Source organism: Gossypium hirsutum, chromosome A06, assembly GCF_007990345.1.
Source record: "Gossypium hirsutum isolate 1008001.06 chromosome A06, Gossypium_hirsutum_v2.1, whole genome shotgun sequence".
Classification (NCBI taxonomy): domain Eukaryota; kingdom Viridiplantae; phylum Streptophyta; class Magnoliopsida; order Malvales; family Malvaceae; genus Gossypium; species Gossypium hirsutum.
Window position 1 is genome coordinate 20,688,809 of NC_053429.1, and position 13,583 is coordinate 20,702,391.

Consider the following 13,583-nt stretch of genomic DNA (forward strand, 5'->3'; position numbering starts at 1 on the left):
TTTTCAAAATAAAACCTTGATTTTTTTCTTTTAAATAGAACAGATGAATTAGGTTACGTAGTATCCGTGAAAGCATGTCCATAAATAAAGTAAGTTTTGCTTTCTCCAAAAGTGGTGTCATCTGCTTTCTCCAAAAGTGGTGCTGATGACAATAGTTCACTCTTTTTTCTTTTTCTTTTTTTTTCCTTTTTTTTTCTTTTAATCGATGATAATGCCGGTAGTTTTAGTTTTTAGTAATTTTTTTAGTTGTTTCTTTTAGTTTTGGAGGAGGTTCTGCCAACCTCATATATATTGATTTAGTTTTAGGGGACTAGTTTTGTGCATCAACATAATCTTTCCATGATCTTTTACGTTGTCATTATCAATCGAAGTTTATTGTTGATGCAATTTGACAGTGGTGGGGCTAAGATGCTATTATTAACGATTATTCATAGTGGTGCATCTCTCGTAGTTTTCTATTACTACCAATTTAATGATCCTTATAGTTATATCTCATATCTCATCTCCACTAGCTTTTATGATCGTCACGACGTGCAACTATTAAAATTATGAGAACATGTGGTTTTGAATGCAATTTCCATATCTATTTATTTAATTTGGTGTTCTATTTCATCATGTGGTTCTAAATGCAAATTCTATTTTGGTTTATTTGATTTGATGTTTTATTTGTAATTATTCATGTTGTTATTTTGTAAGATGTGTTGTCATTCTAATTTGTTACCCCATTAACTTTTATCTACATTATTAATAAAATTTCTGACTAAGTTGGTCTCACGGGTTAATCAGGTACCAACTCAATTAAGAATGACTAATATATCATTTTATTAAATAACTACTATTATTATTTTGATGACCTTTTTGCTTTTTCTTTTAAAAGAAAAGAACTGATACTCTTTTACGATCACTAATTTTGGAAAATACCTAAAATTAGGTAACCTCTCTTTCAAAAGGAAAAATTATGCAATCTCAATTGGTTTAAAATCATTTGAATCCAATATGTACTTTTCAACCCCATTAAAATACCTAAATGATCTATTAGTAAGTACTAAGGTTCTTTAAAAAATATTAAAATTAACCAATGTGACATTAGAGATTTAAGATTTGATTTAAATCTTTTTATTTCTTTTTTATGTTTTTTATTTCTTTCCTTTCTCCCTATTTTTATTTGAATTGAAATATCTCTTTATTACTCAATAATGGTTGATTGCCAATTAATATTGTAGTAGAATGGTGGTATTTTAATTAATAACACTTACAGTTATGATATTTCAATTAGGTTTGTTGATTTTTTTTATATTATTTTTGTTATTTGATTTTGCAGTCCATCATATTAATTATTTTATAATAAAAATCTATCATTAATGGAATCTATGTTGTATTAATGTGCAAAATAAATATGACGAAGAGGAGGTAGATTATATTGGTGTTGATTTGTCGTTGAGATGTTTGAACGAGTTTACCCAAATGTTAAATTATAGTGCACTAATCCATGATTGGAAAGAGACAAAAAATAACAAAAAATAAAAAAGTGATTGATAAAAAGCCAATTAGAAGGTCATATGATTCATTAGATGATGAGTTTGATTCTAGATTTGGTCACTATATTTGGATTTATGCTATTAGTGATAGTGATGTCAAGAGAAAACGAAAACTTCCTGAATTTGATGTTGAAAAGGATATGTCCTGAATTTGTTGTAAGCATGATATTTAAAAATTTTGATGAATTTAATATTCATTAGTTAATCAGCTTGGGATCGATTTTAAGCATAATGATAAAGATAAAGTGGATGTAAGGTGCAAAGAATGTTGGTTTTTTTTTTGTACGAGTTTCTAAAATGTCAGACAAAATGACTATTTAAATCAAAAGCATTGTGAGTGAACATAACTGTAGTAAAATTTTTAAGAGAACTTTGCATCCGTTAAATGTTGGCGCATAGATTTTTAGATGTGTTCCACAATGACCCTAAAATGAAGGTGAATACGTTTTTAACTAAGGTCAGAAAGGAATTAAATCTTGAAATAAAATGGTGTGAAGGGATATAGGACTAAAGTAAAAGCATTGGAGATTATTAGGGTGAAGGATGAAGACCAATACTCTAAACTATCTAACTATTGCGGAGAGGTAAGAAAAATAAATCCTAGGTTCAACACCATTTTGCATTAGAGAGATCATTGTTTCAAATATGCACCAAAGCATTGAAGCATGGCTTTTTGGCTGGTTGTAAACCACCCATTTCGATAGATGGATGTTGGCTAAAGGGTAAATATGGTGGAGAATTGCTTATGGTAGTAGGTATAGATGCCAATGATTGCACCTATTCGATAGCTTATGTAGTTGTTGAGAGAGAGAAAAATAATAGTTGGGGGTTGGTTTCCAAAATTGCTAGCCAATGATTTAAACATCAAAAAATCTCATACGTGGACTTTTATGTTAGTGAAAAGGTTAGCAAGTAGCTTCGTACTTTATTATATGTTTCATGATAGACTAACATGTTTGTTTTATCTGTAGGGTCCCATTCTTATTGTACAATCATTATTTCCAAATGTTGAGCATAGCTTTTGTGTTCAACATATGTAACAAAAATTTTCTAATATTAATGCCCATAGAGGAAAGTCCCTTAAAGACCATTTATGGGTAGCAGCACGAGCTAGCTATATTGGTGAATTTAATTATTGAATTGAGAAGATTGAGAAGAAATGTGATAGTGCTTACAAGTAGCTGAAAAAGAAACCAACTCAGAAATGGTCTAGATCGCATTTTATAACTTTTCCTAGATGTGATATGCTTCTGAATAATATGTGTAAGAGTTTCAACAACTTACTTTTAGATGTGAAAGACAAGCCAATTCTTACAATGCTAGAAGTAATCGGTCCAAAGTTAATAAGAATATTTTATGCACAAAGAGATGCAATGAGGAGATTTAATGGCCAAATTTGTCCTAATATACAAAAGAATCTTCACAAGTTGAAAATTGAGTCTTTGCATACTAGATGGGTAGGAGGACATACATTTCAAGTTAGATGTTCATTAACTTAATTGGTGGTCAATATGAATAAGTAGACATGCTCTTGTAGGATATGGTAGCTAAGTGGACTACCATATTCACATGTAATTTCTTTTATCTTTAACTAAAGAGAGTATTTAGATTATGTGGATGATTGTTACAAGGTTGCAATATTTTTGAAAATTTATGCTTATATGATTAATCCAATTGTTGGTGAAGATCAATAGGGCTCTGTCCAACATGGAGATGCAGTTATTCCACTTGACCTTCCTAAGCCTAAAAGAGGGAGACACCAAACTGCGCAAAGAAAGAATATTGTTGAAATACTTGTAGAGAAGGAAAAGAAAAGCAATTTGTCCAAGTTATCTAGAAAAAGGTTCAAACTTACTTGTATATGTGGACAATAAAGACACAACAAACATTTTCAAGTTAATGAAAAGTATTTACAGTTATAGAATTTTAATTATTTTGAAACTAAATTGTGACACCCTTTAATTATTGTATAAATTGAGTACTTATGACCACCGTTTTTATTGTAGGAAATGACATAAGTTGATTCATATGAAGTGTTTACCAATTCATGAAAAGATTTTGTTGAAGACGTTTGACCAAGCAATATGCATGCGCCATATTTTCTTGTATGTTTAAAACTTCAGTGTTACTATTTTGTTTATTAAAATTGATACAAACTTTTAGTTGATGTTTTATAGGTTCAATAAGTAGTGAATTTTAGGTTAATAAATATGTTTTGTTTAAATTGCTTATTTTATAAAATCTTTACTTTTTCTAAACTTGTTTTCAGCTTTTACTTTATTGGCTTTAAAGGAATATTTCAGAGGCAAGAATAAAAAAAAGGTAGATCATCTAGGGAAAATATTACACCAATGGTCGATTAGTTACTTCATTCAAACAATAAAAATTTCCATGATTCATGGTGCAGTAATGGTGGATGTAGAACAATGAAAATAAAGGAAAAGTAAAGACCTCTTAGACAATAACATCGCCCTACCATTGATGGCATTGGCGATGAAGCTTCTGAAAGTTCAACTAATTCGACAACATATAACTTTTAATCGAAAGGACCAAATCCAGGCCTATTATTGATGGCATTGTCGATATTATAAAATCAAAAGTGACTCAGATCCAAAAAGCTAGCATGAGTAGTTTGTTAATAATATCACTAGTAGGCAAAGAACAACACAAGATACCAATGAACTAGATTTTGTTAACATCGCCCAAGAGAATTTGATAAGTAGCATTTTATTACATCAAAAGAAAATTATGATTATATTTTGTTAATAACATCACCAGTATGGTGTTAAACTAATGCATCACTTATATTTACATGATGTAAAACCAAAACGAGGTGAAAGTAACAATGCCGCTTATGATGCAAAGTCTATCCAACCTATTTTCATTCTTCATCTTCTCCTCTTTTAATTCGTTATGCGCTTTTGAGTACAATTGACATGACTCAAGAACTTCATCGTAGTTTTTGCTTCGACAACATAATTTAGAAGATCAATCTAAAACAAGCCGTTGTGAAACCAACTATTAGGCAATCTATTTGCATTAGGAATACCCCAAAGGAATTTTGAACATATTGTTTTATTTGTACCTTACATCCATAATAGAAACAAAATCTAAGGGGTGAAATGCTTTCAAGTCCATCGTTGTCACCATAATATTCAACTTCAGTCCAATCTTGGGGATGCTAGAGATAGCCATTGTAATGATTCTCCTTTATTAGTGTTAAAATGTTAATTTATATTTTTATAGACATTTTCATTTCCAATGAAATGAACATTAAACAACAAGAAATGGCCAATTTTAAACAATCAGGATGTTAAAAAAAAAAGAGAGACGTTTACTATTTAGATCCTTCATTGCCGCACTTTGAGGATAAATTAATATACACATGTTTCATCTATAAGCAAACTCTTTTGAATTGCACATCAACTAATCATTAAACCACCAATTCCCCTCACTTTGGGTGTTGATTTCAATATTTGTAAACTTCGGCTTTAATCTTTTACAATAGGTGAAAAACGTGAGGAGCCTGTCAATATATCATCCATCGCATCATTTCCTTTTCTTGAAGAAATTTAAAAAGAACTAGAATTGCTCAAAAATGAAGCAATGAATAGTCTAATATAGTATAAAAATTAGGCCCAAATTAAGGGAAACCATCAAACCAACTCGTAGGAAAACCATGAAGTAAGATATTACTTGAAGTTTGAAATTACAGCTCATCCTTTTACTTAGAAAATCAGTAGCAATTAGATCTAATAGAGCCATATAAACCAAAATTTAAGCTGACGAAGAGTCCAAAATGCATTCCGTAAGAAAAATTGTCGCGCTGTAAGGGTTGTAGGATGAAGTAATGAGAATTACAATAGCTCAAGCAATACATCTAGCATAAACTTCATTTTTGAAAAAAAAAAGAATAATCAAAGAAATCAACTGAAAATGTATCAATATCGTATTAGGTCAGAAATAGAAAGATTATTTTTTTCTAAGTAGTTTAGCCAAATCCAAAAATTGAGAAAAATCCTAAATTTTTTTACTTTATTACTTAAAATGCAAATAAGATATTTGCCAAAAAAAATTCCAATAAGATTAAATGTAAAAGTGTATATGTTAATTCGACTTTTCTGCTAAATTAAATTAAAGGTCTATGATTTAGATGAAAATGGAAGCTAAGTTTGGTGATTTAAAATGTAAATTACTCTCCTCCAAAACTTCACACTTCAATCCCTAACGATATGAGCAAATACTACGAGCTAACCTCGACTTATTGGAAGAAACCAAGTAGTAAGTTGAAATAAAGCTGACTGCTAGAGAACATGTTAGAAACAAGTAGTTTTCGTTAAGGGGATTGATTCATTCAGGAGAAGTTTTTGAAGTACCATTTGGTCCCCTCAATGGAATATATTGTTTTTGAGTTGAGGTTTGATCGCGTGATTTCGTGATAGGTTTTAAATATTTATAATTAATCGTTCTTGAAACTAACTATTATCGCGATGTAGGCAAGTGTACCTATCGAACAGTAGTATAGTTTTAGCAAGACTGGATTGTCGAACCCAAGGGAACTAAAAGTACTAGTAATGACTGTCTTTTTATTATCTAGCCTAAGAATAAAGAGGTTTTTGTTTTAACTAACTAATTATCTAAACTAAGAATTCACAGAGAATGGAATTGAGGAATTGCTTTTGGGAAAATCGATTGAATTAAGACAATACCTAAGGAAAAATCCACCTAGACTGTACTTGTTATTCTGGCTCCGAATCAGACGATTTGTTCATTTAACTTGTTCTGTAGAGATCCCTAAGTTATGTTATTATCCCTATTCAAGACTAATAACGTCTAATCCCTAGATTGAATAATTGAGACTTTTCTCTAATTAACACCCTAGGGTTGCATTAACTCGATCTATGGATCCCCTTATTAGGTTTCACCCTAATCCGGCAAAATCTTGTTACCCTATGTCTAGGTGCGCAAACAACTCCGCTTAATTATGACAAATGTACTCTTAGACAGGGTCTATTCCTCCTCTGAATAAGAGCTTATCTTGAATCAGTATCCTGGGATATCAAAACAAGAATTAAGAACACATAATTAAGAACAAGTTAAATATTTATCATACAATTCAGAAAATAATAACAAGATTCGTCTTAGGTTTCATTCCTATTAGGTATTTAGGGGATTTAGTTCATAACTAAAAAGGAAAACATCTCAGAAGAATAACGAATACAAAACATAAAGAAAACCCAAAACTCCTGAAGGGAAATTGAGGAGAGATCTTCAGTCTTGATGGTGAATCAATCGGCTTCCTTGGAGTAATTCCTTACTCCTTATTATGTGCCTCCCTTTTCTTCCTCCTCTAGGGTGTATTTATAGGCTTTGGAATCCCTAAGAGCCCTCAAAAGTGGCCTTTTTCGAATTGGACTCAACTTGGGCTCGACAGGGACACGCCTGTGTGACACGCCCGTGTGCGATTATTTCAGGCCGTATTCGAGCCTGTTAGAATGGCACGGGCGTATGTTCTACCCGTGTGAGTCGTGCGTCATGCTTCGATTCTGCCAAATTGACACGGCTGTGTGGGCTGCCCATGTGAGGAAGTCCAGGCCGTGTTGATTTCCTACTTTGGCCTATTTTCTCCGTTTTTGGCCCGTTTCTCGTTCCTTTCGCTCTCTTATGCTCTCCTAAGTATAAAACATGAAATTAAAGCATTAGGAGCATCGAATTCACCAATTCTAATAGGAAATCATCCATAAAATGCATTTAACATGGGGTAAAAATATGTATAAATTACGGTTTATCAATTACCCCCACACTTAAGCATTTGCTTGTCCTCAAGCAAAATTCTCAACTTATAATCAGGATAAATTCTTCTTAATTTATAATTTCTATCGATAATATCTCAAAATAATTCATAGGTAATCATACATTGAGAGTTCAACTAAAAGAATATAAAAGTTTCAAACATTCCAAGTTGAGTATTTAATCATGCAAACATAGGTGTCTCCCCTCATTTAAGTAATTACGTTTGATTCAGAATATCACAGAGTTTCACATCCTTACTAAAGATTCACTCAAATCACTCGAGGTGTTTAAGAATAATAAATGAAGCACTCAACAGTCAATAACGAAAAGTTATTACCATAGGCTTGCATGAAAATCAAATCTCCACCACTATAATTTAAGATGATACATCAATCAAAAGGTCTTTAGAGGGTTGTAATGAGGCTTGGTTAGGGGGTGTGGTCACAAGCTGAAAGAAAGGGTTAGAATCGAGATTGAATTGAAAAATTGTCTAACTAGAAAAAGAGTTAATTATCACTTGCGTACAACAGAGCTTCTTCTCAGAATATGGAATTACTAATGTGTATACATAGTTTTTTTTTGTAAGAACAAGTTAAATAACATAGAATAACTATTAAGAACAAGACGTAGCTAAGCGATTTATTCAACTCAAATTTCAACAAAAATAGGGATTAATTTAGGGGATTTTAACAATAATGGGTTAAGGGTTAATATTAAGGGTAATACAAGAAATGGCTTGTAAGGCTCAAGGGGGTTTACTAGGGGTTAATCATGGAAGTAGGCTTTTCATGGCATGAGTGGGTTAATCCTAAGTGCCTTAATCATTTTGACATATCAAATCAAATGGTGTGGTCTCGACATGCATAATCAAGCAAGTTCTAGAATAACAGTCCAATACTGACACACTCAAAGCAATAATAAAAGTGAGCATGAAAGAATTAATAGATGGTCAAAAGGCTCAAAAATCTCAAAAATTATGGCTTTTTGATGTTTAAAACTTGTGAATTCCAACTCAAAGTAATACCTAAACTTTGGGGAAACAACCTAAGATTTTAAATTCTTAAAAATCAACTTATCATGCTTGATTCTCTAATGTCTTGATGTTTAAACAATCAATGCATAAATGCCTATGTTTTAATTCAAGATATATCAACAAAAATCATAAATTAATCAAAATTTATCCTAAATATGATATGAGAGCTTTTCAAGAGAACAAGGTAATCATTCAGGGATTTTTCTGATAATGAAATAAATACCCCTCACACTAAAGATGTACATTGCCCTCAATGTATAAAGATAGATATAAGAATATAAAAATAAGATAGGGAGAGAAGTGAAACTTCCTGAGTTAAAAATAGATAAAATTCTTGGATTAGCGAGAGCGAGTTGTTGGAAATAAAGCTGGAGGACAAACATGATTCTGAAGAACAGAAGGAGAATTGGGGGATTAATTTGGTAGTAATCATAAAGATAAGCCGTGTTTAAAAACAAAAAATCTTCAAAAAATAATGAAAGAAAATAAAAGAAGATAGATAATCTAATTTTTCAAGTGGCACGGCCAGTTCACACGCCCGTGTAGATCGGGTCCAGCCCGTGTTTGTCGCGAAGTGAGATATCATCACACGGCCTTCGGGCACGCCCGTGTGTCTAGGCCGTGCGGCTATATGATCATGTTACACGGTCGTGTGTGATGTGATTCGCTTCTCCTACGGTCGTGTAGGTCTTCGTACGCTCGTGTCATTTTGACAGTGTCGTCCACGGTTCTTCCACACGGGCGTGTTGCACGCCCGTGTTGTTTTAGCAGACTTGACCACGGCCATGTCGCACAGTCGTGGCGTTTTATCGTAGCCCGTGTTTGGGGAAACCTTTGCCCTGTTTTCACAAAGCCCTAAGCACGCCTGTGTGCTTTGCCGTGTCTCTGTGGAAAACCTGTATTCAAGGGCTTCGTTAGTAAGTTAGGTGTTGAAGACTAAATTTTAAAGAAGTTAATACAGTTAGTGCTCGGGTTGCCTTTTGAGAAGCGCTTATTTATAGTCTAAGCTCGACTTACATCTCCGTTGAATGATCATGGTAGTTTGAGGAGTTTATACTCCTCATTCCTGTTATAAATATTATCAAAATAAGGTTTTAAACGGGTGTTGTTTACCTTAAAAGTGCTGAACTTGGGATGACTCACCTCGACCGTACCGAATGGGAAAATGCTGAGTACCGTAAGAGGGATTTCTTCATTCGGTGTGGTAGCGACAGTATAGGGATCTGCGGCATCTAATAAGACTCTATCTCCAATCTTAAGTTGCTTTGAAAAGGTATTGAGCTCGTTTTATCGTAGATTCAGTTTGTCGGGTGTTCTCGATTTATCCGTCCGCCATTCATCTAGCTCTTCAATTTGTAGCCTTCGATCTTCATGAATAGGTCATCTACTATTGCTTGAGAATAGCTCATGTACTTCCTTCAGACTCATTTCCTGTAAAGAAGGTTGCACCATATTGTTAGTTTTAGCAGAATGGTTTAGACGATCACCTTTAATTTTCAATGTGTTGCCGAAATTGCAAGCTTGAAGGGTGATTGTTTCGTCTCCCACATGGAGTGTGAGTTCACTTGTGCCAACATCAATAATTGTTTTAGCAGTTTCTAAAAAAAGCCTTCCTAGAATTAAAGGAGTGTTGCTATCCTCCTCTATGTCTAGAACAATGAAGTCAACGGGAAATATAAATTTATCTATTTTAACTAGCACATCTTCAATAATACCCCTAGGAAATCTTATAGTTTTATCTGCTAATTGAATGCTCATCCTAGTCTGTTTGGGTCTCTAGAGACCTAATTGTTTGAACATTTTGTAAGGCATGACGTTAATACTAGCCCCTAAATCAGCTAATGCATTATTAACATTTAACTACCAATTAAGCAAGGAATTGTAAAACTCATTGGATCTTTAAGTTTGTTGGGTAGTTTATTCTAGAGAATAGCTGAGCAAACTGCGTTTAGCTCCACATGCGATGCCCCGTCCATCTTCTGCTTATTTGCTAAAAGCTCCTTTAAAAATTTCATTACGTTTGGCATCTGTGATAGAGCTTCAATAAATGGTAAGTTAATATGTAATTTTTTTAAGAGTTTAAGGAATTTACCAAATTGTTCATCTGAGCGGTCTTTCCTTGTCGCGTTGGGGTATGGCACACGAGGTTTATATTAGACATTCACCGATTTTTTTTATTGTGATCTACCTCACCTTGACCTTTGCTTACCACAGTTTCTTGCCTCGATTCTGGGTCAGGCTCAACAAATCCTTCTTCATCTTGAACATTAATCGCGTTGAGTTGTTCCCTTGGGTTAGGTTCAGTATTACTTGGCAAGCTCCCTTGTAGTCGTTCGGAGATTAGTTTAGAAAGCTGGCCTATCTGAGTTTCGAGCCCTTGGATCGACGCTTGTTGATTTTTAAGTGCTGTCTCGTTGTTCTGGAAACGAGTTTCTGACATCGATATAAACTTTGAGAGCATATCTTCAAGGTTCGGCTTCTTGTCCTGTTGGTAGGGTGGTTGTTGGTAGCCTTGAGGTGGTTGTGGTCTTTGATTTCCTTGACTACCCCACGAGAAATTGGGGTGGTTCCTCCAACCTACATTGTAAGTGTTACTATATGGATTGTTTTGAGGTCGAGGATTATTACCCATGTAATTTAATTGCTCGTTACCGATGTTGTGGCCATAAGGTTTGTATTCCGAATGGCTTGTTCCACCTCCACTTGCTTCGCACTGCATTACTAGGTGAACCTGTGAAGAACTAAGAAAACCATCAATCTTTTTATTTAAAAGTTCTACCTGGTTTGATAGCATAGTAATCAAATCGACATTATAAACGCCTGCTGTTTTAGTTGGTTTTGTCCTCATGACTTGCCACTGATAGTTATTCAGTGACATCTCCTCTATAAACTCATAAGCATCTTTAGGTATTTTATTATTTATGGTTCCACCAGCAGCTGCGTCAACCATTTGTCGAGTCGAACGATTAAGGCCATTATGGGACGTTTGAACCTGAAGACAAAGCGGTAACCCATGGTGAAAGCACCTTCTCAAAAGGTCATTGTATCTCTCCCATGCATCATAGAGTGTTTCTAAATCCATCTGCACAAAAGAAGAGATGTCATTATGTAATTTAGCCATATTAGTCGGCGAAAAATATTTTAGTAAAAATTTTTCCGTTATTTGTTCCCAAGTAGTGATTGACCCTCGTGGTAACGAGTTCAACCACTATTTAGCTTTGTTCCTCAATGAGAAAGGGAATAACCTAAGACGAATGACATCATAAAAAACGCCATTAATTTTAAATGTATCGCATAGTTCCAAAAAGTTTGCTAAGTGAGCGTTGGGATCTTCATCCTACAAACCATCAAACTGAACAAACTGTTGTATTATTTGAATTGTGTTAGGTTTCAGTTCAAAACTATTTGCAGCTACAGTAGGTCTAACTATGCTTGATTCAGTTTCTGTTAAAAAAGGTTTAGCATAATCATACATAATGCGTGGAGCAGGATTTTGATTAGCCGCAATTGCAAATGGTAGTTGATTGTCTTGGTTTTCAGCCATCTCTTCGGTTGGGGGTTGAGTATCGTCTTCTTACTCGTTTTCTGTGTATCTTAGGCTTCGCCTTATTTCTCTTTGGTTTCTACGAACTGTTCGATCGATTTATTCGTCAAAAAGTAGTGGTCCTGACGGGTTTCTTCTAGTCATAAACTATAAAAACCTGCCAGAAGAAAGAAAAAGAAAATTAGTAAATTAGAATAAAATTAAAATAAAATTAGATTGTAAGAAAAATAAATGGCTAAAGTAATAAAAATTGAGTGTTTCTAATATTTTAGTTCTCCGGCAATGGCGCCAAAAACTTCATCACGTGATTTCGTGATAGATTTTAAATATTTATGATTAATCGTTCTTGAAACTAACTATTATCGCGATGTAAGCAAGTGTACCTATCGAACAGTAGTATAGTTTTAGCAAGATCGGATTGTCGAACCCAAGGGAACTAAAAGTACTAGTAATGACTATCTTTTTATTATCTAGCCTAAGAATAAAGAGGTTTTTGTTTTAACTAACTAATTATCTAAACTAAGAATTCACAGAGAATGGAATTGGGGAATTGCTTTTGGGAAAATCGATTGAATTAAGACAATACCTAAGGAAAAATCCTCCTATACTGTACTTGTTATTCTGGCTCCGAATCGGACGATTTATTCATTTAACTTGTTCCGTAGAGATCCCTAAGTTATGTTATTATCCTTATTCAAGACTAATAACGTCTAATCCCTAGATTGAATAATTGAGACTTTTTTCTAATTAACACCCTAGGGTTGCATTAACTCGATCTATGGATCCCCTTATTAGGTTTCACCCTAATCCGACAAAATCTTGTCACCCTATGTTTAGGTGCGTAAACAACTCCGCTTAATTATGACAAATGTATTATTAGGCTGGGTCTATTCCTCCTCTGAATAAGAGCTTATCTTGAATCAGTATCCTGGGATATCAAAACAAGAATTAAGAACTGTAATACCCCCTACCCGTATTCATTGCCGGAATAGGGTACGAGGTATTGCCGGAGTTTACGAATTTATTTATTTATTATTTTTTTAGGAAAACTCAATATAATCCCTTTACAGATATCTAACCTTCCCTGTAATATTATATCGAGACCAATCCAAATCAACCAATCCAATTCAACATATTTTCAAGATAAATTCATGCATATTTATAAAATAACGTCATCACATACCCAAAACCAGGTTTGTTAACCATACCAATGGCTAACTCTACATTCATTTCACAGAATCATTTACTTTATTAGCTTATACATGCTATTGATTTCCAAAATAAAGTTTCTTTATATACCGAAGTCCTGAGGTTGATAGTGTGATGTGTCTCCGACCAAATCCGAACTCCGAGCTCTTAACACTACAAAACAGGGAAAAAGGAAACGGGGTAAGCACTTTGTGCTTAGTAAGCTCATGTAACAAGAATTATATTTACCTAATATTTTCAATACAATACAATAAACATTCATATATCCATTCACTGCATTATTACCCTAAAATTTACAAACTCAACATTTAAGTTAGTACAATAATTTCCATGTACAAATAATATATACTATGATTGATGAGCTCATCAATACCATGATTTCCATTTCCTTATATTTTTTTTCATATTTATCCCGTTGAATTTCTTGGAATTTTCGATGGATTTTCAGATGTACACTTTTAGTGTA

The 13,583-nt window shown here is 33.5% G+C and overlaps 1 non-coding gene across 1 annotated transcript; it reads left to right on the forward strand.

The window, feature by feature from the left end:
- The first annotated feature begins 11,372 nt into the window (after window positions 1-11,372).
- Window positions 11,373-11,478, forward strand: LOC121231118 (small nucleolar RNA R71). The gene has a single exon (XR_005929186.1). It is a non-coding gene; the product is annotated as a small nucleolar RNA R71 (small nucleolar RNA).
- The last annotated feature ends 2,105 nt before the right edge of the window (window positions 11,479-13,583 follow it).